This window comes from Nycticebus coucang, chromosome 7, assembly GCF_027406575.1.
Source record: "Nycticebus coucang isolate mNycCou1 chromosome 7, mNycCou1.pri, whole genome shotgun sequence".
Taxonomy (NCBI): domain Eukaryota; kingdom Metazoa; phylum Chordata; class Mammalia; order Primates; family Lorisidae; genus Nycticebus; species Nycticebus coucang.
The window spans coordinates 94,169,037-94,185,889 of NC_069786.1; the positions used below are offsets into that span (position 1 = coordinate 94,169,037).

At 39.0% G+C, this 16,853-nt stretch overlaps 1 protein-coding gene across 4 annotated transcripts in view; it reads right to left on the reverse strand.

The window, feature by feature from the left end:
- Positions 1 to 16,853, reverse strand: part of ANKRD44 (ankyrin repeat domain 44) — a 359,761-nt gene that overhangs the window by 126,031 nt on the left and 216,877 nt on the right. The window lies entirely within an intron of this gene.

Consider the following 16,853-nt stretch of genomic DNA (forward strand, 5'->3'; position numbering starts at 1 on the left):
TAGCTTCTTGATCAGTAACTCTCAACCCTGGCTGTGCAATGGCATCACCTAGAAAGCTCTTAAAAACACAGGTGCCTGCTCTCACCCCAGAAATTGTAATGGGCCTCAGCATTCTTACAAAGTTCCCCCAGAGACTCTGCTGCGGAGGGACTGAAGACACTTAGTCAAGTGAATGATACAGCTCCGCTCAAGGAGGGAATGGATGTCTGGTGCTTCTCTTTACTTCTAGAGACTTCTAAAAGCCTGGGACCAGTTGGTGGGCCTCCTTTATGGGAATCTTGTCAACGTGGCATTACTGAACCAGTGAAGGCATCAGGACCACACTCTGCCACACTTGATGAACCAAGAACTTACCCTTACCCACCCCAGTCCCCACAGGAAAACATCGTCCAATCTACTTCATCATACAGGTATAGAAAAGCTCTCCAGATAAATGATTTGAACTCAGCAAAATCAATACAAAAGGGACATAAATGAGGGGATAAAAAGCATATTCCATGAATCAGTAGTAGCAACATATTGAGATGAATGGCCAACTTAGAGAGTAGAATGAGAGCAAATAGAGATTAACTGTGCAAATTATACAATACGGTTTAAATAAATCATGTGATGATAGAAGGATGGTCTATTTAAGTGATGTAAATAATAGGCAATCAACTGATAGGGTCCAAGCAAACAGTTTGTTAAGATTACCAAAAGGGGAAAAAAAGATACATGAGGGAGTCTGACAATGAAGTACGACTGGATATTCCTCGAGCTCATTTCCCAGGGAAACGTGTGCTCACGTTTTTCGTGTTTGCCTGCTCTGTGCAAACACGGCCGGAGCTGTGGAAGACTGAAAGAAACATCAGCTGAGTTCCAGCCCAAAAACAAGTTGAGAGAACAAAATAAACAAAAGAAAAGCTAAATTATGATATAAATCACAATAAAAGACTAAAATTAGAATAAAAATAATTTTTTTTACCAATTTTGGTTTCATAAATTGTGAAGCTTATGTACATGGATCGTTACAAAAGTTTTGAGACACACAAAAATGAAGAAATGTAAAATCCATGTGGACAGAAATCAATGAAGCCCTCCCAGCAACACTGACAAGCCAAGCAAGCTGAAACTTGCACGAGTGAATCAGAAAGGACGCTGCCGACTGTGTTTCCTGGAAGTGAAATAATGGACCATAACACAGTAGTTATGATTTATGTACATGCAGAAATAATCAATTGCAACATCAGGAGGGAAATGTTGGAACTTCCCTTCTTATTTATTTTCTTTAGAAAAGATGGCATTTTAACGAGTATTTACCTTCTGGGTTGGCCCTGTGCCCTCAGTCAGTGAGACAAAAGATCCCACCTCACTCATTAAGGCCTGCCCTCTTCATTAATTTGCTTTGAGTGGTCCCAAATGTACAGGGATGGGGCTGCTAAGTGGACATACAAACTCTAAAATGTACCTTTAAACTAAAAGAACCCTAAAAGAGATAATATTCACGCAAGGTACCCACAGATTAAAGATAACAGTAATAGCAACGCAAGCATAAACATTGTGGAAGTCACAGAGCTAAAGCGTCTAACCAGTTCAGCTGAGAGCTTTCTTTTACCGACATCACAAGCTGAAAGCACCACAAATTTAATCAGATCTGACAAGAACTTAGACAAAACAGAGGAAAGTCATCAGAAGATAATTAGACAATTATCTACATGGTTATGTAAAACCAGAAAAGGAAAAGCTTCACCCTAAGTATATTATGCCTTGAAATATTAACTAGTTCACATATATATATATATATATACTAACACAATTTATAAATAAGATCCATACTTAAAGATCCATACTTAAAGGACACAAGTGAAAAAAAATTTTGCAGACACATGATCCAAAAGGTTGGAGATGACCATCTCATCTAGAAGCACCACTATGAAAAATGGTATAGTAGTATCCTTTTCATACACTCACAGCAAAATAATATACACTGACACTTGAACACCTTTGCACTGTGTGCTTGGGTAAATGCCTGCTTGGCATCAAATGTTATGTGAATTCAGGACAGACTATCAAAACAGAAAATATACAGAATCTTCTAATTCATACTCTTTGGAGTAAGACCTGTGAATTCATAAGAAATTTATATTTTGAAGGTAATAAGACTTTACATAGGAGACACTTTACTATTAAATGAATACTTAGGAATGATTTGCAACTACACTTGTTTGAATTACCCCAAGTTGCAAATTATCAAATCTAATTAAAATAAAATTTTATTATTTGGCGGTGCCTGTGGCTCAGTGGGTAGGGCACCGGCCCCATATACCAAGGGTGGCAGGTTCGAACCCAGCCCTGGCCAAACTGCAACAACAACAAAAAAAAATAGCCGGGCATTGTGGCAGGTGTCTGTAGTCCCAAGTATGGGAGGCTGAGGCAAGAGAATGGCCTAAGCCCAGGAGTTGTAGATTGCTGTGCACTATGATGCCACGGCACTCTACCGTGGGCAATAAAGTGAGATTTCATCTCTAAAAAATAAATAAATAAAATTTTATTATTTACCAGCATCATGGAAAAAAAAATACAGTTTAAAATGGATATAAGGCTTCAGAACTACAGCGGATCCTATGCAGGGCGGCTGGAAGTTTTCTACAACAGGACCTGGGGTGGGGTCTGCTTCTGAGGAGGGCAGATCCTGTTGAAAGAGTCAGTGGCCCCCATGTTAAGCAAGGCCATTGCTGTGCCGCTGGAGGTCTATAGTGAATTTGGAAGGGGCCATACACAGCTGCCTTGTTCTGCATAAGAAGCACAAGAAGTACTTGGAGTATCAAAGAAAGAAAGGGGTGAGGACAGAAAGGAGAGAGAACATGGGCCCTGCACTCCAGGATAGAGGGGCACAACAGAGCTGGGATAAGGTCAGGCGGCCCAAGTGGAAAGGGGAAAGCTGACACATTGTCCACACTAATGCAGGAGGATCGAGCTTGTGGAGCCAAGAGATCAGAGATTTAAACCTCCAGGAATTCCCTGAAATCAATGGGAAAATATCAGAGTGTACACAGGATTCCACATGTAGTTCCTAGCTAGTCACACGTTTAAAGGGCATGTTGATCCTGACCAATATTTGAGATACACCTACACAATTAGTAAAGGAAAAAGTTCAAGTTCGTTGTAAAATAAGGGGAAAGAAGTGGGTAAGGTCTGTAACAGCTCCCTTTTCCTGTGAACTTCAGGCAATTGCTATGTGAATGCCAATTTCACATTTGCCTTTTATACTAATACCCTTTTTCACAGCTCAAGGGCACCCATAAGAGCCATGACTTTTATTTCTCTACTTTTATAAAATGTTTCAACTTTGCCAACTTTTCATCTCCACTTTTATTTCCCTGTTTGTTCAATGCATTGAATAGTTTTCATCTGCCTGACAAGAAAGGACTCTATTGCGAAATACTTAACATGCAAAGGAGAAGTTTTTACTTAATTTCCAAAGATTAACTTTTTAAAAATGAAAATACAATAGTTGAAAATGATTATGGAGTCAAATTCACAGATATATAAAATATTAGATATGGGGATCATCTTGACTGACCCTTTCATTTCATAGGCAGCTTTATTTTATAGGCAAGATGATGGGTGATGATCTGTCAGCCTGGCTGACTTATGGACTCATGATTTTTCTATAAAACTAGGCCATTTTATATCAGGCTTACTCAGTGGACAGTCTCAGGCAAGCATCCTGACATACATGTTAATTCTCCTTAGTTATTTATATTTTTTAATTCTAAAGTTTTAGTCTGCCCAATGGGCTTAATATATTTAACATAATATTTTGGCAAAAACAAAGCTTTGGTTTAAAAAAGGACAATTTTATTTTTAAAATTTGTATTTGTTTTTCAAGAATTTTAACTTTGAAAGTTCTTTAACTTGGGTTTTACAAAGGAGTAATATGTTGCTATTTAGGGAGTTAATGATATTTTAAATCAATGAAGTCTATCTTTTCCTGAATCACATTAGCTAAAAATTAATATTGAGGAGTTTGCTCTGACAGAAATTTACAAGGTAAAAAAGAAACTACAGTGTGGGAAGGAAAGTTGAACACTTTTGAATTCAGAAACAATTCTTCAATAGGGCTTTTCAAATTATCTGTGGGGAAGGAACAGTTTTTAAAAGATTATTTCAAGTCCATCATGAGTCAATACTTTTGTGAAAAGCAAGAAAAAATACAGACACAAATTACGAATAAAATTATTTTATAAAGACATAAAGCAATGGAGCAAAACAGAGAACTCAATATAAAACTATCTTCAAACAGCCAACTATTCTTTGAAAAAACAACCAACCACATACCGTGGAGAAAAGAATCCCTTTTCAACAAATGGTGCTGGGAAAATTGGATAGCCTGCAGAAGAATGAAACAGAATCTATCTCTCTTACCGCTTGCAAAAATTAATTCAAGATAGACAAAAGACTTAAATGTAAGGCATGAAGCCATAAGAACTGTAGAAGAAAATGTAGGAAAAATTCTTCTAAACATAGGCCTAGGCAAAGAATTTATGAAAAGACCCCAATGGCAATCACAGCAACAACAAAAATAAATTAATGGGACTTGATTAAACCAAAAAGCTTCTGTACAGCTATGGAAATAATCAACAGAGCAAACAGACAACCTACAGAATGGGAGAAAATATTTGTAAGCTATACATCCAGTAAAGAGCTAATAACCATTTTCTACAAAGAACTCAAGTAAATCAGCAAGAAAAAACCCATCCCCATTAAAGAGTGGGCAAAAGCATGAACAGAAACTTTTCAAAAGAAGATAGACAATGGCCAATAAACACATAAAAAAAATCAATGTCACTTATCATCAGAGAAATGCAATTTAAAACCACAATGACATATCACCTTACCCCTGTTAGAATGGCTTTTATAAAAAGTCCAAAAACAATTGATGTTGGTGTGGATGCAGAGAGAAAGGAATGCTTGTAAACTGTCAGTGGGACTGCAAATTAGTACAATTACTTTATTATTAAAGTAATCTGCATGATCAAATTAATTGCCCAAGTTTCTTAACACTTACTCTTATCACAAAAAGTAAGACAAAAAAGCTCATGGGCCAGCACCAGGGCACAGGGCACACCCTAAATGATGTTCCCTCAAAACCATTGTTTCCTCTTTTAGAGATAGGATCTTGCCCTGTTGCCCAGACTGTACTACAGTGGCATGATCAGAGCTCACTGTACCCTCTAACTGCTGGGCTCCAGTTTATCTCCTGCCTCAGCCTCTAGATAACAGAAGCATGCCGCCACACCTGGCCACTTTTTTTTTTCATATATATATATTTTTTTATTGTTGGGGATTCATTGAGGGTACAATAAGCCAGGTTACACTGATTGCAATTGTTAGTAAAGTGTGACACACACCAAGGCCCATCCCCCTCCCTCCATCCCTCTTTCTGCTTTTCCTCCCCCACCCATAACCTTAATTGTCATTAATTGTCCTCATATCAAAATTGAGTACATAGGATTCATGCTTCTCCATTCTTGTGATGCTTTACTAAGAATAATGTCTTCCATGTCCATCCAGGTTAATACGAAGGATGTAAAGTCTCCACTTTTTTTAAGGGCTGAATAGTATTCCATGGTATACATATACCACAGCTTGTTAATCCATTCCTGGGTTGGTGGGCATTTAGGCTGTTTCCACATTTTGGCGATTGTAAATTGAGCTGCAATAAACAGTCTAGTACAAGTGTCCTTATGATAAAAGGATTTTTTTCCTTCTGGGTAGATGCCCAGTAATGGGATTGCAGGATCAAATGAGAGGTCTACCTTGAGTGCTTTGAGGTTTCTCCATACTTCCTTCCAGAAAGGTTGTACTAGTTTGCAGTCCCACCAGCAGTGTAAAAGTGTTCCCTTCTCTCCACATCCACGCCAGCATCTGCAGTTTTGAGATTTTATGATGTGGGCCATTCTCACTGGGGCTAGATGATATCTCAGGGTTGTTTTGATTTGCATTTCTCTAATAAAAAGACATGATGAACATTTTTTCATGTGTTTGTTAGCTATTCATCTGTCATCTTTAGAGAAGGTTCTATTCATGTCTCTTGCTCATTGATATATGAGATTGTTGGCTTTTTTCATGTGGATTAATTTGAGTTCTCTATAGATCCTAGTTATCAAGCTTTTGTCTGATTGAAAATATGCAGATATCGTTTCCCATTGTGTAGGTTGTCTCTTAGCTTTGGTTGTTGTCTCCGTAGCTGTACAGAAGCTTTTCAGTTTAATGAAGTCCCATTTGCTTATTTTTGTTGTTGTTGCAATTGCCATCACAGTCTTCTTCATGAAGTCTTTCCCCAGGCCAATATCTTCCAGTGTTTTTCCTATGCTTTCTTGGAGTATTTTTATTGTTTCATGCCTTAAATTTAAGTCCTTTATCCATCTTGAATCAATTTTTGTGAGTGGGGAAAGGTGTGGGTCCAGTTTCAGTCTTTTACATGTAGACATCCAGTTCTCCCAACACCATTTATTGAATAGGGAGTCTTTCCCCCAAGGTATGTTCTTGTTTGGTTTATCGAAGATTAGGTGGTTGTAAGATGTTAGTTTCATTTCTTGGTTTTCAATTCGATTCCAAGTGTCTATGTCTCTGTTTTTGTGCCAGTACCATGCTGTCTTGACCACTATGGATTTGCAGTACAGACTAAAATCTGGTATGCTGATGCCCCCAGCTTTATTTTTATTACTAAGAACTGCTTTAGCTATATGGGGTTTTTTCTGGTTCCATACAAAACACAGAATCATTTTTTCCAAATCTTGAAAGTATGATGTTGGTATTTTGATAGGAATGGCATTGAATAGGTAGATTGCTTTGGAAAGTATAGACATTTTAACAATGTTGATTCTTCCCATCCATGAGCATGGTAAGTTCTTCCATTTATTAATGTCCTCTGCTATTTCCTTTCTGAGGATTTCATAATTTTCTTTATAGAGGTCCTTCACCTCCTTTGTTAGGTATATTCCTCGGTATTTCATTTTCTTTGAAACTATGGTGAAGGGAGTTGTGTCCTTAATTAGCTTCTCACCTTGACTGTCATTGGCGTATACAAAGGCTACTGAGTTGTGGACATTGATTTTATATCCTGAAACATTACTGTATTTTTTGATGACTTCTAGGAGTCTTGTGGTTGAGTCTTTGGGGTTCTCTAAGTATAAGATCATGTCGTCAGCAAAGAGGGAGAGTTTGACCTCCTCTGCTCCCATTTGGATTCCCTTTATTTCCTTATCTTGCCTAATTGTATTGGCTAGAACTTCCAGCACTATGTTGAATAGTAAAGGTGACAGAGGACAACCTTGTCTGGTTCCAGTTCTAAGAGGAAAAGATTTCAGTTTTACTCCATTCAGTAAAATATTGGCTGTGGGTTTGTCATAGATAGCTTCAAACAGTTTTAGAAATGTGCCACTATGCCTATACTCTTCAGTGTTCTAATTAGAAAAGGATGCTGGATTTTATCAAACGCTTTTTCTGCATCTATTGAGAGGATCATATGATCTTTATTTTTGCCTCTGTTAATATGGTGGATAACATTTATGGACTTGCATATGTTAAATCAGCCTTGCATCCCTGGGATGAAGCCTACTTGATCATGATGAATGACTTTTTTGATGATAAGCTGTAATCTATTGGCTAGGATTTTGTTGAGAATTTTTGCATCTATATTCATGAGTGAGATTGGTCTGAAATTCTCCTTTTTGTTTGGGTCTTTTCCTGGTTTTGGTATCAGGGTGATGTTTGCTTCATAGAATGTGTTGGGGAAGATTCCTTCTTCCTCAATTTTTTGGAATAATTTCTGCAGTACAGGAATAAGCTCTTCCTTGAAGGTTTGATAGAATTCTGGAGTGAAGCCATCTGGACCAGGGCATTTTTTGGTTGGAAGATTTTTTATTGTTTCTTTGACTTCAGTGCTTGAAATTGGTCTGTTCAGGAGCTCTATTTCTTCCTGGCTAAGTCTAGGGAGAGGGTGTGATTCCAAATATTGATCCATTTCCTTCACATTGTCAAATTTCTGGGCAAAGAGTTTCGGTAGTATTCAGAAATGATCTCTTATATCTCTCTGGGATCAGTTGTTATTTCCCCTTTATAATTTCTGATTGAGGTTACTAGAGATTTTACTTTTCTATTTCTCGTTAGTCTGGCCAATAGTTTATCTATTTTATTTATTTATTTATTTTTTTCAAAAAACCAACTCCTTGATTCATTAATTTTCTGAATGATTCTTTTGTTTTCAATTTCATTGATCTCTGATTTGATTTTGGATATTTCTTTTTTTCTACTGAGTTTAGACTTAGATTGTTCTTCTTTTTTCAATTCCATAAGATGGCTTGTGAGATTGTTGATGTGCTCTCTTTCTGTTTTTCGAATGTAGGCATCTAAAGTGATAAATTTTCCTCTCAAAACTGCTTTTGCAGTATCCCACAGGTTTTGGTAGCTTGTGTCTTCATTGTTGTTATGCTCAAGGAAGTTGATGATTTCCTGTTTTATTTCTTCCTGCATCCATCTGTTATTCAACAGAAGATCGTTTAATTTCCATGCCTTTGTGTGGGGTCGAGCATTTTTGTTAGAGTTGAGTTCCACCTTTAGTGCCTTATGGTCTGAGAAGATACAAGGTAAAATTTCAATTCTTTTGATTCTGTTGATATTTGTTTTGTGTCCCAGGATATGATCAATTTTGGAGAATGTTCCATGGGGTGATGAGAAGAATGTATAATCTTTATCTTTGGGATGGAGTGTTCTATATGCATCTATCAAGCACAGTTGTTCTAGGGTCTCGTTTAAATCTCTTATATCTTTGTTTAATTTCTGTTTAGAGGATCTGTCCAGCTCTATGAGAGGAGTGTTAAAGTCCCCTGTTATTATAGTATTATCAGATATCATATTGCTCAGACTGAGTAAGGTCTGTTTCAAGAATCTAGGAGCATTTAAATTGGGTGCATAAATATTTAGAATTGAAATGTCTTCTTGTTGTATTTTTCCCTTGACCAAAATAAAGTGACCATCTTTGTCTTTTTTGACTTTAGTTGCTTTAAATCCACATGTATCTGAAAATAAGATTGCAACTCCTCTTTTCTTCTGAATTCCATTTGCCTGAAAAATTGTCTTCCAACCCTTGACTCTGAGTTTTAATTTGTCTTTTGAAGCCAGGTGTGTTTCTTGCAGACAGCAGATGGATGGCTTGTGTTTTTTAATCCAGTCAACCAATCTATGTCCCTTCAGTGAGGAATTCAAGCCATTAACATTTATTGAGATAATTGATAAGTGTGGTAGTATTCTATTCGTCTTATTTTGTGAGAGTCCATTGCTTAGTTTTGTCTTTTGCATCAGTGTGGAGGTTAGGATCTGTCCTTTAATAACTGATTCTTACTTTGCTGCTGATCCATTGTGATGGTCAGTGTGTAGAACAGGTTGAAGTATTTCCCTTAGAGATGGTCTTGTGGCGAATTTCCTCAGTTTGCATATCCGTAAATGATTTGATATCTCTGTCAATTTTTAAGCTTAGCTTAGCAGGGTACAGAATTCTGGGCTGGAAATTGTTCTGTTTAAGTAGATTAAAGGTAGATGACCACTTTCTTCTTGCTTGGAAAGTTTCATTAGAGAAGTCTGCGGTCACTCTGATGGATTTGCCCCTGTAGGTCAACTGGTGCTTATTCCTGGCATATTGCAGAATCTTTTCTTTTGTCTTGACTTTGGACAGGTTCATCACAACGTGTCTTGGAGAAGCTCGGTTAGAGTTGAGCTGACCTGGGGTCCGATAGCCCTCTGAAAGCAGTGTGTCAGAATCTTTGGTGATATTTGGGAAATTTTCTTTTATAATATTCTCTAGCATGGCTTCCATTCCTCTGGGGCATTCTTCTTCCCCTTCTGGGATTTCTATAACTCGTATGTTGGAACGCGTCATAAAGTCCCATAATTCTGACAGTGAACGTTCTGCTTTCTCTCTCTTCTTTTCTGCCTCTTTTACTATCTGTGTTATCTTAAGAACTTTGTCTTATACCTCTGAAATTCTTTCTTCTGCATGGTTTGACCTGTTGCTGATACTTTCCATTGCATCTTTAAGTTCCCTAATTGACTGTTTCAGTTCCTTCAGCTCTGCTATATCCTTTCTATATTCTTCATATCATTCATCTCTTATTTGATTCTGTTTTTGGATTTCCTTTTGGTTATTTTCCACTTTATTAGCAGTTTCCTTCATCATTTCCATCATTTCTTTCAGTGTTTTCATCATGTGTATTCTAAATTCCCTTTCTGTCATTCCTAACATTTCTTTACAGGTGGAATCCCCTGCAGCAGTTACCTCATGGTCCCTTGGTGGGGTTGTTCTGGACTGGTTCTTCATGTTGCCTGGAGTTTTCTGCTGATTCTTCCTCATGAGTGATTTCTTTTATCTGTTTCCTTGCCCTAATTTTCCTTTCACTTCCTCTTGCTCTTTATGTTCTCGTGCCTGTGGACTAAGGTTTTGATGAGTCCTTTTGGTACAGGACCAGAAGGATGAGAAGGTTGAAGAGCAAGAAAGGGATGAAAGAAAGGAGGAATGAGCGAAAAGAAAAAAAAGATAGAGAAAGGAGAGGGGGTGGGTAAAAGGAATATTGACAAAAAGAAGAGAGGCACAGAAAGAGGGAGACAGAGCAATATAGGTGTACAGTAGGGTACTTTGAAACAACCTTAAAAAAAACCCCACCTTCTGGGGGTGCCCAGTTGGGTGGTTCCCTTGAGGTCAGCAGCTCTTTGCTAACCTGGTCAGACACGTTCCCCCACCTCCACCAAGTAGAGAGGAAAAACAAAAATGCTATAAATCAAACCAAAACAAGCAAACAGAAAACTTTACGGGATAAAATTGGGTGAAAAACCAAATAATAGCAGTAGAAACACTAGCAAAAATGAAGTTCTAGTTATTGAAAAAGGCAGCAATGGGAAATTATAATTACACTAGAAAAACTGAGAAAAAAAATCTGTACGGAAAAGGTTGAAATTAAAAAACAAAACAACATTAAAATAAACAGAAAAACAACCAAACCAAAATAACAGAAAAAAAAAACAAACACAACCAAAAACAAAGCAGTATGTATATGTTGTTGAATATTGTCTGGGCAACACGTGGTCTTCTGGGGTATGAGCGTTAATCACAGTGCTGATACGACTGGAGGCTGCAGATTTCTCCAACCCCAGCAGGTAGACACCCTAAATCTCTCTTAAGCCCTCTTAAAAGGCACTTTGAACTTGTAAACTTGCTGAGTAGAACCTTTCCCAGGAAAGTGCTTGTCCTGATTCCACTTACCCAGTGTGCCAATACTGGTCTCACTCTGCCCCTAAGGGTTAGGGCTATAAGGTGGCTCAGACCCCGCCCTTAGGCTACTCAGTCGCTGGGTTACCAGCTCCCACCCAATTCTTGCTCTGCGACCCTGAGGGTGGAGCTTGCCAGGGCAGATCACTCACAATGGCTCCCTGTGGCCCTCAGCCAAACACCATTAGCTCCGTCTGGCTCAGCGGCTCAGACTGGGGCCCTAGACAACGGCCAAAGTTCTCCGCACTCCCGCTCAGGCTCTCCCAAGGCAGTTCAACCGAGTGCCAAGTCCAAAGACACCAAAACAGTTCACAGGTAAGGCCTTTCCGGTGTGCAGTCTTGCTGCTACTGTACTTACTTACAGTTGCTGGCGGGTTTAGACCGCCTGAACACACGCGACCACTTGCCGGTTTTCCACTGTTTTAGTCCTCCTCTTGGGGTCCAGAAGTCTCTCGCTGACTCCCTGTATCCTCACAACGATGATTATAGGCAGATCCCACCAGCCAGAGATGCCTGGAGTCCTATCTCCCCAGACTCATGGTGCCCAGATGCAAGGAAGCTGCTATTCAGCCGCCATCTTGCTCCAAAGCCCCCTAGGTTTTATTTCTAAATCTCTTCTGGCCCGAATGGGGTCTCCCTAAGGAAACCAGCCTCTCCTGCCCCTCCAGATGGAAATAGACAATTGCCAGCAGCTCCCTGTAAATTGTAGCTTGAATCAGACACCCTGGGCCTGAAAGTCCCCAGCCCTCTGATCACCTGGCCACTTTTAAAACATTTTTTTTAGAGATGGGATCTTGTTATGTTCTGATCTTGCCCAGACCAGTCTTGAACTCCTGGCTTCAAGCCATCCTCCCAGTCCAGCCTCCCAAAGTGCTGGGATTATAGCTACCATGGCTGGCCATCTTTGTTTCCTTTTTATTTTTAATTGTTTGGTAGAGTTGGATACGTTTTAAAGTCAATCTTTTTGTTGTTTTGTTTTTATCTTGGAATATTAGGGGATACACATGTTTTGTTAACATACATTGTTTTTGTACAGATTGAGTCAAAGTTATACATGTAAGTGGTACCCTTCACCCAGATAAGCATACACTGTACCAAATAAATGTGAATTTACTCCCCCAGCTTGATTTTCATTGAGATTTACTTACAGATGCACACTTAAGTGTTAATCAATTAGCTCCAATTTAGTATTGAGTACATGTGTTTGTTTCTCCATTCTTTGATGTTTCACTCAAAAAGAATGGTTTCCAGTTCCCTCCACATTGTCCAAAAAGATACTAGATCGCCATTTTTGTTTTATGGCTGGGTAGTATTCTATGGCATGCATATACCACATTTTATTAATCCATTCATGTATTGGTGGGCTCATGTCTTTGCAATTGTGAATTGTGCTGCTATAAACATTTTAGTGCAGGTGTCCTTTTTTATAAAATGACCTTGTTTCCTTTTTAATGAACAAATGCTAGTGAGGGTTCTGGCATTTCTCCTGAATGGAGGTATCAGCCCAATTAACATTCTGTCTTAGGACTGTAGGCCTTGTCGGATGACATCCTATAATAGGCTGTCCCATATAAGACGCAAAAATAATAGACGGGAAGAACTGTCATTGGATATCACATAGGAGGGAATTTGAGATGTTGTTTGCAATCACTCAATTTCTACTTTTTATGAGTTTGTTTTCTTTTTTTTTTTACAAAGGCGGGTCCAAACTTGTAAAAAGGAGAGATATACACCATGGCACATGGAAAAGATAAGAAGAAAAAGGAAGCATGTGTCTTCCAAATTCTCGCCCTTCCTGTTTGTTTTTTTAAGACAGAGTCTCACTTTACTGCCCTGGGTAGAGTGCCAGGGTGTCATAGCTCACAGCAACCTCAAACTCTTGGGCTCAACCAATCCTCTTGCCTCAGGCTCCCAAGTACGTGGGACTATAGGTACCTGCCATAATGCCTGGCTACTTTTAGAGATGAGGTCTCACTCTGGCTCAGGCTGGTGTCGAAACTCGTGAGCGCTAGTGATCCACCCACCTTGGCCTCCCAGAGTGCTAGGATTACAGGCATGAGCCATGGTATCCAGCTTAATGTTTGCTTTTTTTACACTCAAATGTGCATTGTATTTTAGTAGTCATGAATTACTCATGGGAAAGTAACTGTTTAGGGCTACATATAGTCCTTGCAGCATAAGGAATATCAAGTTTTATGAATTATGAGTTGCTTTAGGTCTGAGGGTCATAACTTTTCTCACTCTCTATGAAGGCATATGCCTTCCAAATGGTGTATATTCAATAAATTAAATATATTACTATAATCATCAGCAACCTCTTTGAGTAATAATCTGCAAGTATTAATGGCACATTTACTGTGGGCTGATGCCCCTGAGGCTGTACTCAAGTCCTAAAGGTTTTTTCTGTGTTACTGTAATCATTCAGGGCTTTTTGCCTGAAATTGCTATATTGATTATAAAGATTTCATATTCTTTAAGAATTGTATAAATCGGTGTGCAACCAATCTGTTCAATTAATGAGATTGCTCCTCTAAAAGTACCAATCATCAAACTAAACTCACTCTTTTATTATAATTATTATTACAGCACAATTATTCTAAGAACTAGTAGAATTATATAAAGACAGTTCACAGGAGCCTTTAGAACATGAAAGAATTCTAAGGAAACTGTTCCAGAAGCACTGGCTTTAAACATCAGGAGGGGCAGAGGCTCAAGTATCTCCAATCTTCCATCTCAGGTCTCAAAATATGGCATGTAGACAACAGGCATCAGAATCTCCTCCTTAGAAAGCAGATTTCTGGGCCCAACTATAGGCTTCATCAGAATCACTGGGGGTGAGGTTTTAGAACAGGTACTTTTAACAAGCAGCCCCAATGATTTAAAAGCATATGATATCTGAATACCGCTCATCTTCATTCTATCTAAAAAATTACAAAATGCTTACTTTCCAGGTGTGACCTATGTTTTATAAGTAAACATCTTTTTATAATCACAGAGATAATTTAAAGAAAGAAATAACATTTTAGTCCTCTATATGATTTTTCCAATTCTCCTATCCACTAGTTCATAATAAATGACAGCATTTTTTAAAGGAAAGGGGAAATTGTAAGTTTCAAAAATTTAAGCTGGCCAGGTGCGGTGGCTCAGGCCTGTAATCCTAGCACTCTGGAAGGCCAAGGCAGATGGATTGCTTGAGGCCAGGAATTCAAGACTAGCCAGAGCAAGACCTAGAACCCATCTCTACTAAAAATAAAAAACCCAGCCAGGTGTTGTGTCTGGTGCCTATAGTCCCAGCTACTCAGGAGGCTGAGGCAAGAGGATGTCTTGAGCCCAAGAGACTGAGGTTGCTATGAACTATGATGATGCCACAACATTACCCAGGGCGACTGAGTGAGATTCTGTCTCAAAAAAAAAAAAAAAAAGGAACATCCTTAGCATACTGCCTAGCTATAAATACTTATATAAAAAAAATTGCTCATATGACAACACTTACACGACATAAGGGCCTCAATCCTACACTGTAAGATCAAGATACAACCATTTTTAACCTTTCTAACCAAGATTGTCTCTAGAACATGGAAAGAAAAAGTCCAGCAATTCTCCAGTGCTACCCTTAGCTTGTTATGGCAGGAAGGCTGGGAAAGGCTGGTTGCCTCCGAGCAGAGTTCTGCAGAGGAGCTGTGCATCTGGTTTTCTGTCCTCGGAAGCCACACTTTGTACACCCATAAGCCCCCCTCACAGCACACTTAACAGTGCCTTCCATGGCATGGGCTTCAATAAACATGTGTTAGACTCTCTGGGTTTGTATACGTTTAATTTCTTTCCTCTACAGCTGCTCTTTTCTAAGAAAGAAAAACAAGCAACAAGAACGAGCTGAACAAGAGAAATGATAGGAAATAGTTCTCCCCGGCCGCCGCAAATCTTGTTTATCTACCTTAGCTAGCAAACTATGTTTCTCTAATGATTTCTTCACAGCCTTGAGAGTAGTCAGAGAAAAAGGAAGATGAAGCCTGTGAAGCCCTCAGGAGGCCATAAGGAGACAATGCTGGTTAGATCCAAGTAGCTTCCAACCTGGGAATCCCAGAGGCTGTGGGATTGGGTCGAGAAGGAAGCACACAGACAGCCGGTCAGTATCAAATAAGCCTCATGATTTTTCTCTAGAACTCAACTGTACATTGGAAGACTTTTAAGGGGGTGTCACATCCTGATCTGCCTTCTTGTCTGTGGAGGACATGTCAGGCATGGATAAATGCTTAATCAGTATCATGATCTGACGCTCCTATTGCTATAACATGCTCAGGAAATGACCTTAGTAACACACATGGTTTTTCCAGTTGCAAAATTATGAACATAAATCTTGTCTACATGGAAAGAAGGCTCAGAAATGTTGACTCATGCTGATATCTATGCTACATGCAATTTAGGAACTAGTCCTGATTGTGTAGGTTTCAATGGCTGACTTGGCTTGTAGTGCACAAATCCCCATAACTGTACTTCCCTGATTGAACCTGGAACTCTGAGAGATCGATATGCATGCATGAAAAATGATTACCACCAGCATTCTCATGGGGCACATCCCAGCTCCATGTCAGCACTTACACAGCGAATTGTTATTGTAGCTTAAATTGAAAACCCAGTCTTTAATGAATCACTCAAAAAGCAATTGCCAAAAGTGTATACTGCCCAGGCGAGATGCTACAAATATAGTGATAACTAACAAACATGGGACTCATTTCAAGGATCTTACTGTCTAGAAGATTTTTAAATGAAATTAGAATAACAATTTCTCAGGTGGCTTTGTACAGCACCAAATTTGCCAAGCTGAACTACATTTTCCAGAATCCCCATCCCTATAATAGTGTGGGATTGGCCACAAAAGAAATCTATATGAGTTTCGGAAGACATAAGTGAAACAGCAGTCTGACTGGTGTGTTGGGCACCAAGTACTACTGCAGCTTGCACGCAATGTCAGAAATGGGCTTGATCGCCATGTTGGCACAGGACAGCACCTGGCTAGATGCTCCTTCAGATCCTACCACTTCCTTTTGTTTCTTCTGCAAGTCATCAGTGTCCATAATCTTGGGACAGACATGAGTTCCAGTTTGTACATGTTCTCCCCGGTTGTACATCTAGCTTTTCTTTTCAACTGTAGACCCTGTTGACTTAACCGTAACTTCAGGGCCACACAGAAACTAAAGTGACAGTTCTTACATAGAATTCTTCAGCAACTCACATAATTGTATAAGGTCTAATTTCTATAATAAATATCTTATCCTTTTTTTGTTTGTTTGTTTAATTGCAGTTTTTGGCCAGGGCCGGTTTGAACCCACCACCTCCGGTATATGGGGCCGGAGCCCAACTCCTTGAGCCACAGGCACCACCTAGTTCTTACGGTGGTTTTGCTTCCCTTATTGAACTCTGAACCCTAAAAGATCAATTACCTATGTTTTATAAGCAAAGAAGCTTTGAGACAATATAGAGTTTATAAGCTTTTCAATGAAGAAATAGTTTTTAATGTATGGTCATGTGCATAACATCACTGCTTGTC